This window comes from Psittacula echo (genome assembly GCF_963264785.1).
Source record: "Psittacula echo genome assembly, chromosome: 14".
Taxonomy (NCBI): Eukaryota; Metazoa; Chordata; class Aves; order Psittaciformes; family Psittacidae; genus Psittacula; species Psittacula echo.
The window spans coordinates 11,007,686-11,020,199 of record NC_137750.1 but is presented as its reverse complement, the minus strand read 5'-3'; positions in this window follow the sequence as shown (position 1 = coordinate 11,020,199).

The window sequence follows — 12,514 nt, the reverse complement described above, 5'->3', positions numbered from 1 at the left end:
TACACCTGGGCCACCTCCACCCACCCAGTAGTGCAGCTGCCCAAGCCAGCATTTGCATTGTAACCTGATGGCCATTATGGAGTGGGAAAATAACTCTCCTAGCATCATAGGAAGTGTGTTCCTTCCTGGCAGTTGGAAATGGCCAGCAATGATGAATATGTAGAGGTGGGTAACAGGAATCACATTTGGTTTGTGATTCAATTCTGTATTGCAATTGCTCTCCTGTGTTTGTATTGTGATTTCATCACACTGCTGTATCACTCTGCTATTTCCAAAACACATGTAGCATCAAATATCTTCAAATAAGTAAATTTGGTATTAAACATTAAAACCTCCTTATGTGGAATATCTAAAAGGACCAAAGAGTATTAGTCTCTGACATAAGCCCACAGGAGGTGCTCACACATGGATCTGTTGTGGGTAGGCATGGTGAGAATATGCTGCTTATCACAACAGGTAAAAAGGAAGTAGGCTTTGGTACAACTTATATTTACTGAGGAGCTGGTGATGTTGCTGAATCTGTATGGGATGCAAATCACTCTAGGAACTTCCCAACAGGGAAGAATATGAAAGAATTAATAAGAATTTGATGAAACCCAAGCTAGCAATTCACTTGCTTTTAGAATTCCAAACTACTGTATTCTGATGACTGCTGTGACTTAAATACTGGTCATGCTGTTTATTTTATCTGAATTTATCTTCATCACACCATAAAGCTGCTGGGGAAGGCTACAGCCCTTTATTTCTTCTTCACTCAGATTGATAAATCTACATCAATTTTTCCTACTCTCACTTCCTGATATAATAACTTGCTTCCACCAAAGGTAGGAAAGGCAGTTAAGTGAATTGTCCTAGCACACCATTATTTTTAATAGTAGAAACATTCTTAGAAAGAAAAAAAGCTTTTCAGATATTTATTTTTTGCTCCCCAAAAAAGAACATGCTCTTTCTAATTAGCCCCAAAGAAGGACTTTCACAGTAACTGAAGATGAAGTCATGGCCTGGGATGGGATGAGATGAGAACAAGCTGTAAAATCTCAATATCCAATGGTGTACAGCAAGGGGACGCAGGAGGGTGTAGACAATGCAGGTTGCTTTCTGTATCTCAGTAAGAAAGGTCCAACAACAAATGCCTTAATAAAGAAGACAGTTGAATAAGATAGAATAAAAAGATGAACACAGATGCTGAGTAAAACTTACATCCCTTCAGGTGCTGGGCACCCTGTCTTCATGCAACGTTGGAAGGATTTTCCCATGGTACATTGCACAAATACCATCTGTGGAGAGGTTCTTTGTTTTCAGGTCATTTGTGCTACTACAATTTTCTTGCAAATAACAACTCTATTCATAAAGGATGAAGAGCCCTCTTGAGAACTTTTTGCGCTTTTAGATACAGGCAAGGCCAGGCAGGTTTTGTAATCACCAGCACTGAGAGAGAGCTGCCTGCAGGGTGCTCCCTTACCATGATGTGGCTGAGTGTGCCCTGAAGCCAAGAGATCTGTGTAGCACAGGTCCAAAGGCCACGCTGGATGGGCAGCACGGCGCAGCACGGGTCTGAGTATGCTCAGGTTGACTGTGATGTGGATCACCAAGTCCTTTATATACAGGGAGTTCCTGATCAGCATCAAGGCATTCCACCCCTTGATGAAGATACAGTTTACCTTTCTCTTAGATATAATAAGTTAAAGCTTATGTTAATAAGATATGGAATTCTCAAGCCCTAAGTACAAGGACCAACAGAGTAGACATGGCTTGTTCAAGATCACTGACTCCTTGAATACAGTGTCTTACACAAGGTTCCAAACAAGATTTGTATTTCAGCCCATCACCCCAAATCAAATCTCTGTCACAGCTCTTGGGTGAATTTCATTGGAAATGAAATGTAACTGAGGAGTATGAAAATAAAGGAACTGATTACTGTGATTACTGATTACTGTGAAAAACTTTGATGACTGTAGAAAAATATTGTTAGGGTTTTTTCACATAATTACAGAACAGAACATCACCTAATTCCTCCTATAGAAATAGAGAGACAGGCTGAGTAATGGCCTAAATAGACATTAGTGAACCTTGGAAAGGTTGGTAGGGAAAAGTGAGTACTGACAGAGCCAGTGCACAAAATTTAGATTCCAGATTCCCACTCACCTTCTGCCTAATTCTGAAACTGAGGCTTATGGGAACAGACACAAAGCATGCAGGATTCAGCATCCCAAAGTAGAGAATGGTTTAGCAGAAAACACGTATGTTACCCCAACCACCAGCTATCAAAGTTAAGGTTCTTAAACTTCTGTCTTCTCCACACACTCTCCCTACTCCACCAGACACTGCTTAACCGCTCTATGTGAGACCGATATTTAATGTGATATTTGTCTCCCACACTCTCAGAAATTAGGTTCTCCAGGGTCTGTATCTAGTAGGAGTGGGGAGGGAAAGAAGGAGGGGAAGAGAGGACATGAGGAGAACTTATAGAAAATAGTCTGGAGAGGTGCAATGTAGAGTTTGAAGGCTCTGCCTAGGAAGAAGAGATTAAGAAGATGGATCACCTATCAATGCTGCAGCTGCCTTATCCCATACAGTAGCTTTCTCCTGCTTTCCAATCCCAGAGCCTCTGCCTGTACAGACTGCTAGGTGTTTTCAGATGCTGTAGGTCCTCTCATTACTTTTCTCCCACTCCTGTCCCTTTCCCCTTATGTGTCTTGGAAAATTCATATAGCATGAAAAAAACTGTTTCTGAGGGCATAAATTTCTTTAACATGATTGCTAATCTCTTCATGGAAGTTCTTTAAGTCCTTCTATGTCTCTGCACCCAAAAGCAGGGGAATATTTTGAATAAAAAAATTAAAGTCTTCCCCTCATCCTCAGGTGATATCAAGTGTATAGAATGGGACTGATCATGCAAAAGAACCTGTTTGGACCAACCAGAGATACATCACTTACTGCTACATTGCAGTGCCTACATGCAGTTGGTTAGAGTTGCCACCTGTCCTGGGACACTTGTCATGTGTTTTTCTTGAGCCCATGTTGAGATAGATGCTGCTGCACTCTTACAGGCTCAAGCTTCAAACCCTCTCCTCTTGGCAGATATGACTAGGCAAAGTAGAGAAGCTTCAGATCACAGCAGTGAAGAGCAAGATCAGAATTTACAGCATGGAAAAAAGACCACAAGATGGAAACTCTAAGAGTCCAGCAATAACATTAGACATGGGGAAAAAGGAAAAAGCACCTAATCCATTAACGAAAGAGCTTAATGTAAGCTAGAGTCCAAATACAAAATGCATTAGTGAGAATTTTAGGGGTACAGAAGGCATTATTGTGGGCATGCCAGAGCTGGCAAGAATTATTTTCTTGCACCTACATATAATGAGCCTTCATAGATTTCTTGCAAGTATTACAGCAATGTTGACTTTTCTGTCTTTGACTGTCTAGTGTGCTAACTTAAAATCAGTGGCTAATATCAGATGAGGATAGTAGTATAACAATTGTATTGCTTATGAATAAATGCTCTTTTCAGAACAGTGCATTGTTCATATCAGTTATTTATTCCTAATTGGAATACAAATGTAACCTCCAAAGCACAATGAACAGGAGGGAGATAATTTCTTTCAGGGGTCTTGGAAAAAGCAGGCCATAAACTGAGAATTTGAGATACTTCAAATTTATGTTACTTGAACTGCTGAAAATACCTGTCTGTCCTTTCTGGTGCTTCTCAGTATGGGGGAAGGGAAGTAATATCTTCAGAGCTGGGGGAAAGTAAGGCAGCTGCCTGATCTCCATCTCAAGAAAGATCTATTTTCAGCATACCAAATCCCCCCTCCTCTGTAGGAATGTCAGCACTCCAGTGCCTTGCTGTGCAGGATATTCTATACCCAGAGATGGCTTTCAATCAACCAGTTGGCTTTGGCTGTGTTTTGCTTCTAGGGCCAGTGGTGTCCAGCCCTGCATAGATGGGAACAGAAATGGCAGAAGGTCAATTAGGGGCTGGCTCCCTACTTGGTTTTCTTTTCGCATACAAACCTTGCTGGCTCTTTCAGGACTGTCCTCATCATCAAGCTGGATCTTTACTAGATATGGTATGTGAATTCACAGACTGAATGCAAACTCATTGCATATTTCAGAAGCTAATCTGTATTTCTGCTCATAATCACCTTCTCTTTTGTAGGCACACTTCTTGTATTTTATTTTGTGGGTGTTTTGAGTGATTGTCAGCTTTCTTTGGAATGTACCTACCTGACACTAACCTGTGCACATTATTTGCATTTCCCTTTGTTGAATATCATGAAATTCCTATCTTCCCATTTCTCCAGCCTGCCAAGGTCCTTCTGAATAGAAGCATACATTACAGTAAGAGCATTCAATAACATCATTTCAAGCAACAGTCTGAGTGACTGATCAACAAGAAGGCTCAGACCTGGTAAGCAAAGATGCTGTGCCCAGGAAGCTCAGAAAAGAATGTAGGAAGTGATAACAGCAATCCTAAAGGGAGCTGAAGTTAACACAAAGATAAATAGCCGTACCAGTTGAGTGGCACATCTGTTTATGTAAATGATTTTCCTGAAAACAACCAGTAGAAAGTATAATCCTCCTGAGCCACTGAGACCAAGCAGGAAGGGAGAAGGGGTGGGGCAAGTGTGTATGTGGCTCAGGCCAACACAGAATATAAAAGTCAAATAATAAAACAAAACTTTGAAGAGAGCAATGGGCTTGGACTGGCTTCAACCCTCATATTCCTTCCCAATGACTGGGAATGCCCAGAATCATGATGGTGAGAACCTAGAGATATAACAGGAATCATGCTTGTATTGTGATTCAACTGTGTATTATAGGTGCTATGTTGTGATTTTGTGTATTGTGATTCAACTGTGTATTATAGGTGCTATATTGTGATTTTGTGATCACCATATTTTGAAGTCTGCTAAATAAAAATAATGTGTAATGACAAATACCTTCAAATAGCTAAATCTGCTATTAAAACTTTAAAAACCCTTTGTGTGAATTATCCAACAGAGCCTGGTCAGAGAAGTTTAGAACATAACCATCTAGAAATTTCCCTTTAAAGGACCTTTTCTCTTTTTTTTAACCAAAAAGAAATTAAAGTTATTCAAGTGTTAAAGTAAAACAAATGGCTAAAATTAATCCCTAATGCTTTCCCAAATTAACCTTCTTTTTAGATTTGTTTAAAAACATGTTCCTGGGTACCTGCTGTAACAGGAGAGCTAACAGGATCAAGTAGGTACACAGCATAGCACTGATGTTATGCTCCCCTGGTGTGGAAACACAGCAACTGCTTTGATGTTAGTTTTCCAATTCATAGACCCCAGTACAATAAGAGTAAGTTGCAGCTCACTACAGTGGCACAGTGTGATAAGGAAAGCATGTGTTACACCGTGTTACATTAGGATATAGGTGGCCTATTCTGTAGCTATATTGTCTGTCTGGAACAGAATCGGCAGTGTGCTTAATATACAACATTGTGCCACAGCTGCCAGGTTGGAGAGAACCAGCCGGTGTGCTCCAGACTGGATTCTGGGAGCAAAGTGTCACATCTGTATGTGGAGTCACATTGAAAAGAACAATAAGACATGCTGACAGTAACAACAGTTTTAAAGAAATCTCATCAAATTTCTCCATCACCTCTACTTAGCCCTGCAAAGAATAAGGTGCAACTCCCCTAAACTATTCATTTGACATCTCTTGAGATGAAAGGTTTAATACTTTCGAGAAGAAGGCTGTGATTATGCAATGCTCTAGACTGAGAAAAGGATCTTTACCTAGGAATCCAAAGAGTGGAAAATGGCATTGCATAGGTGGGAGTTAACTGTAGGCTGTTTAGGCAAGATGTTATCCTGATGCTCCCATGGAAGAAGCATTATCACCAGCTCCGAATAGTCCCATGTTAAGCACGATATCCAGTGACATCTCTGAGATAAAGAAGTTTATTTGGGATCCCCTAGTTTAACAAAAAAGAAAAATGTGTGTAACTGAAAAACCAAAAAAAAACATATGTAAAAGAGGGACAGAAAGGTTCAATAGTGTTTAACATCATCATTAGTAACCTGAATGACACGACAAAAAACATGCTTAGCTAAGTTTGCACACAATACAAAATTGGGAGAGGCAGTTTATAGGAACTTCAGCTTCAACTTATACTTCAAAATACTTCAACTAATACTTCAACATACTTCAACTATAGATTGGAGTAAAGGGCTGACATGAAGTCCAAAAACGGGAAGCTTGAATTCTTGCACCTGAGAAGGAATTGTCACACGCACCAGCGCAGGCTGAGAACCAACTCTCTGGAAAGCAGTTTTGCACAGAAGGACCAGGAGTCCTAGTAGACAATGATGTGCCCTTGCAACAAAGAAGGCTAAGCAACCAGAGCTGCATTAGGAAGAGCATCATAATTAAGTTGAGGGAGGTGATCTTTTCCCACTGCTTAGTACTGGGAATGAAGTAAAACGAACTGCAGACATCAGAACAGGGAGTGGAGAAACAGAAAACAACAACAAAACCCACAAAATAAACACAAAACAAAGCAACAAAAAAACCCAAACGAGTCCCCAGATTTTTGCTGCATTGCAATATAAGTCTGTAATACCTGAATACAGTGGCTCTCCTAATCCCTAATGTCAAAGAGGAGATAGCAGAACAAGTCAGAACTATTTAGTTCTATCTAGTTCTAGCAGGAACAGAGAGAGCAATAAAGATAGTGGATTAGATTTGAACAGGATGGTTTACCTGGACTCATATGAATAATTGCTTCTTACGGACTTATTCTCCAATAATTAGTCTAAATTTTTATGTAATTAAAAAAAAAATCAACGAAAAGAAAAAAAACAACCAAAAGAAAGCTTTTTAATTCTTTTTAATCTCATTTACCCTTTGACCCTCACAGTGTTATGTGGAAATTATTTCTATGGTTAAATTGCACACTCTAAGAAAAAATATTTCATTAGTCCTGGGTATCCCTTAGCTATTTTTCCATACTTATTTTTGCATGCCTGACATTATTTTCCAGATTTCTTTGAGACCTAAGTGTAATCAGCCACTCCCAAAAAAGAAGGGTTCTGTCCTATGTAGTATCCTTTATGTGAAGGCCACTCCTGATCCCTGGTCACTAACCGTGGTGAGTTTTGGGCACGGGGGGATTCTACTATTTAGATCAGTTTTTAAGTGAAGTGACTACACGGACTCCCATGCCTAATTGTGGGTGCCCATTCAATTTATCAGCATATCAGACTAATGTCTCCTTGTCTTAGATTCTATTAATGTTTTGAGTGCTGCCAAGCTCTGACCCATTTTTTTCTTTTTTTTTTTTTTTTTAAATCACATTTTTTACTTCCTTTTTCTGAAGTCTCTGAGATGTCTGATTCTGCCAGGACCCTGAACTGATCAAAACTTTGCAGCTGATTTTTATAAGGGACTCCATGTGACACTGTTTACATTGGGTTGGCTTATCAAATTAGAAACAAAATCTGACATTTACATAGCTCGTCTGTTCACTGCGGAGTTGGCAAAACTGTGTCCAACAGGGAGGCGGCTCCTGGTCTCTTCTCACAGAGGTCATCCCTGCAGCTCCTGCTACAAAAACCTTGCCACAGACACCCAATACATACAGTTAAGTCATTAGTACTGGGTTGTTTTTTTCTTGTAGTGGAAAATGTTTGTGCTGTATGTTTAAAGAAGGATCAAATTATACTTTTCTAAGCATTTTTTACTTCATTTATCTTTCTTTTTTTTATCCTCTCTGTAACTTTGAAAAACATAAGAAGCCCTCAAAAGTTACAGGACACTTACTGAAGCAAAGAAAAGAAGGGAGGAAAAATAATTGTGCTGGAAAATATTGCTTCCATGAATAAACAAATAGTTAGAGGGATGAGGGGAAAAAACAGGTGAACTTTAGTAAGGATCTTATATTGTATTCTGCAGCAGTCTTGCTCAGGCAATGCATTGGATAGATGGACTATTAGGTTTGTTGAATTTTGGCTGGACCTCTGAGTTCAAGAGACAGTTATGAATGGCTTGATATTCAGTTAGCTGTCAATAACAAGCACTGTGGTTCAACACTGTGGCCCATATTATTCAACATTCTCATCAGCATCCCGGACAATGATGATGCAGGGAAATCCTTGAGAAATCTTCAGATGACAGATGTGAATATGAGCCAGCAGTGCACTCTTACTGTAAAGGAAAGAAACCCTATATTAGGTTACATTAGGAAGAGTGTCACCATCATACTGAAGGAAGCTATTCTTTCCCCTCTGTTCAAGAAGGGCGTGGAGTAACTGGAGAGTGCAGTAGTAGGGTAACAACTTGATCAGCACACACAACCTGCAAGGAGTTTAGTCTGGCAAAGAGGCTTGGGAGTGGTACAGCAGCCTGTAACTACTCGGCATGTTGTTAAAAAAGTGATGAAGGCAAACTCTTGGTAGTGTCAGATGATAAAACACAAGTAGAGGCTTGGAAGTTTCAGCCTTGACATTTTTTTTCAGTATGACAATAGTGAACCATGGCAACAGATTTTTGAAAGATGTGGAGTATCTTCCTGACTCAAAAACATGACTAGGGCCCTCCAGAGGTCCTTTACCACCAACATGTCTGTGGTTCTATGGAGTTACTATTCTTTTTCTACTGCAGACAGATGAGTCTGGGGAGCGAAGATCTACAAAGCATCAAGCTGGAGAAGGAGAAAAATGAGTTAAAGATTAAGATCAATGATTTGGCCAGTAACATGAAGTCCACCTCTACAACCAATCACAGGACAAGTATAACCATCACTCTGTTGTATTTATGAATTCTTTTCCATCCACAAGTGAAAAATTTTCATGTAATTTTTTTCCAAAACTTTAAAAATAGGAGAGAGCATCTGAAGTGCAGGTTGACATTATACCATCCCAGTTGAACAAATTCTGTAAAATGTTTTGAGTTTAATGGGCTCAGGGAATGTCACAAAAATGAAAAATTATTCAAAAGATTGACAGAACATTAAATTGATGCTTTTCTGTAATAATAACTTTCTGTTTTCTTATTTTCTAGACACTGAAGATAACAGAGATCACTGCAAGTAATAAAAATCCAAATTTGGGGGTGTACTATGGATCCGTCCAGCTTTGACTTGCATTCTACAGGTACTTGCATTATGATATTGTCTACTATTTCTGTAACATTTGTTTATCCTCTATTTTATTAACATTTGTTCACCCTTATGTTGTTGTCTGTGGGGAAAAAAAACCCATCAGTTTACCACAGAAATTAGAAAAATCTTGACTTGAAAAATTCCCAGACCTACTTTTGATAGTTGTGCCTTTCCATCAACTGTTTTAGGCCCAGAAAGTGCTGATTATAGGGTTGTGACCTTGTTTAGGAAAGCCTTTATCTGACCATAAGCTTTGCAACAACAACAGCAGTCTCCTCAGGAATAGGAAATTTGATGTTGAAGACTAGAGCAGTACTTCCTGGCTAGGACTGAGGGTGCCTTCTGTGACTGTCATCCTTTCCTGTGTTCTGACCTTGCATTAACACCCCAAGGAGAATCAGCCTCACTCAGAAGATGGACCAGGGATCTTTAGGCCAAATATCCTGTGCAATGTAGGGACAGCTCACTTACTGCTCTTTATACTAGAAGTAATAGGAATACCTCAACTCTTATGCAGCAAAGTGAGCAGAAATGCTTCTGCCTTGGCAAGTTGTCTTTCTAGACAGGTAATGGATAGAACCTTTTCCCAGAGAGGTTAGAGTCTCCCCATTCTCACTTTTCCAAGCTAAATGGAGGGGCAAGGCAGACCACAAGAATTCAGGGCTTCAGGATGGCAAGTGTACTTGCTGTGGGGCGAATATATGTGAGGTGCTATTTCTTGAGCTAGGCAGAGGAAAGCCGTGTATTATAGAAGGTGGACCTTTATCAGCAGCTTTCTAGGAAGGGAAGTTAAAGGCACAGGGAACAGAAAAACAAGTCAGCTGTCATTCCTTCTGTTGCCCTCTCAGATGATTTCCATTACCCTACAAGTTGAAACAAAACACAAGAAGTCAAACTGACAGAGAAGATGATATACTTCAAGTGTGATCTTTGAACTAGTGTCCTGGAATTCAAGTCATCTGCTTTAACATGTGCAGAGGACCCAAGAAGGAAACTGAAATAATAAGAATCATTTTGCAATTACTACTAGAAACATAAGCAAATTAATTACTGTAACAGTGGATATTGCCAGGGTCAGAGAGAGCCTTTATCAGAATTAAAAAGGTTAGAAATTTCTTACAGCTAGGTGGATGTCAGCTGCTAAGTTTTCTGTTCCTGAACAATTTGGAAGTCACTATGTCAACAGTCAGAGGCAAATTTAAGAAAGAACTGCAGATCTAACTTGGAGTTAGTTTCATGTGTCATAGAAAGAACAGTCAAGTCTATTCTTTGCTGAACAATTATTAGAGCTATCAATAACTTTTTAATTTGCTAAACAATTAGAAGAGCTATCCTTTCTTTCCCTCCCTTTATCCTGTTTTGCAATAAGACTTTTCCATTTTCTTCAATGACATTTCTACAAGTATTCAATATTATTTTTCAAACAGAAACAAAATCTCTACATTTATTGTTCAAAAAGACATTGGCAGTCTCATAAAAGAATACTTGATCTCAGCTATTTCAGTTGTATGTGTTCATCAAAGCAGTGAGTTGAGAAGACTGGTCATCCTCTCTGACCCTTCTTAGACTGCTTCACTTCCCGGACATCTGAAAGAGAGTGTGAATTCCAGAACATGACAGCTCTGCAGGACCCAGAAAGTATTTCCATATACCTCATGAATCTCAAACTTTTATTATATAAAACAGCTAGAGCGTTCTACTTCTGCCTTTTCCCTCTGCACCCTTCCCACAAGATATGATACAAATTTTCTGCTGTATGGTAAATATCTGCAGCACCAGAGGTTATGGCCGCACCACCGTAAAGTGGCCACAGACTTATAAGACCCTATGAATTGCTAAAAGCCATGAGTGGCTTTTTTTTCCCATTACTCAATGCATCTCTTTGTAGGTTTACCTTAAGTTCACCTTCACTGAGAACTATCATGCTTAGTTTAAAAGATGTCTATAAAAATAAACTTGTTTGTCCATAGATAAGCAACATGCTTCTCTTAAGGTACAATTCATTGTCATAGATGTATCAAAACAGGGCAAGTGCTCTTCTTTCTCTGTGCATCCAAACAACATCAAAAACTTTTGTGAATTTTGCTTAAACTAATTATTTTTTGGTTTTTTTTTTGTTTGTTTTAGAAATTTCAAGGCATTTTAAGATTAAGAAAAAATTTCCTTCTTCATCGTGATTTGTATTTTTAAGGTAAAGTTTAGGTTGCTTTTGTTAATACTTTCTGTTGAATGAAGCTCTGACAGAATAAACCTACCTAGAATACCTAGGATTTTCACTGGATTGATGCGGGGAGAAGGGGAAAATAAAATCATCTCTACACCCACAGGTGAGACATGTCAAGACCCAGAGACTCTCAGGGGTTCTCTGAATTTCTGTGGAGTTCGTGTTTGGGAAGGCTGGAGGAGGTGTGTTTGTTATCTAAACCCTATTCTTGCATTTGTTAACTATAGCTACTGTCCAAGGTCTCTACAATAGCAACAAATTGGTGACTTAAAACTGACAATTAACATAAAAGATGAAGGACACAAAATGCCAGTGAGCACAGCTAATGTGACCATACCCAATACTTCTGCTAGAAATACATCTGAGCAAACCAGCACAGCCAGATATGAAGAACAGCAAAACAATGTTTTTAAAATCCAATTTAAAATTCTATCCAATTGGCAATACTTCAGAAGAAGGAAAAAGATTTAATTAAATTATGAATCAAGAGGGATAAACAGTCTTCTCTGATCTTTTGGAAGTAGCCAGGAAATAGCTAAGGAGTTGTAAACAGGTGCAGTAACACAAGGGTGATATGGTTGTCCAAACTTTCAATTAAGACTAGACTAGATTGTTTCTGTTCTTTATTTCCAGGATATTTCAGAATAGAGTCTCCCCAAAGCTCTTTATAACAGTAATCCTGCCCACTACTGCTGAGTCCTGAGACACATGAATCTTTAATGTCAAACAGCAATTCAGAGTCAGGAGAAGAGAAGCCAACTGTTTCAAGTCCCAGTGTCCTGCTCTATTTGCTGGACAGCACTTCCTCCTTTCAGATTCCTAGTCAAAATATTTATAGGAGATTTATTCACATAGCTAGTAAGACTTCATATATTTCTAAATATATCCATTAGCACGAATGGGAATCATGCACTCGGTCAAGTTTGCCAAACAATGCTTTGCCAAAAATTTTTTGACCTAAGAAAGAGGAGGAGGGAGTTGTATATGCAGACCAGAATCTATAAAAGTGCTGGTATGACCAAGTGTGTTCTGTCTCCACGGAAAGCTTCAAGGTAAGAGTATGGAGGGCTGGGTGCTAGCAGAATGCCTCTGCAATCCTGCTGCTTGTGGGACTGCTTTCATCAAAGGACTGTCTGTATCAATAGATTTTCTTTCCA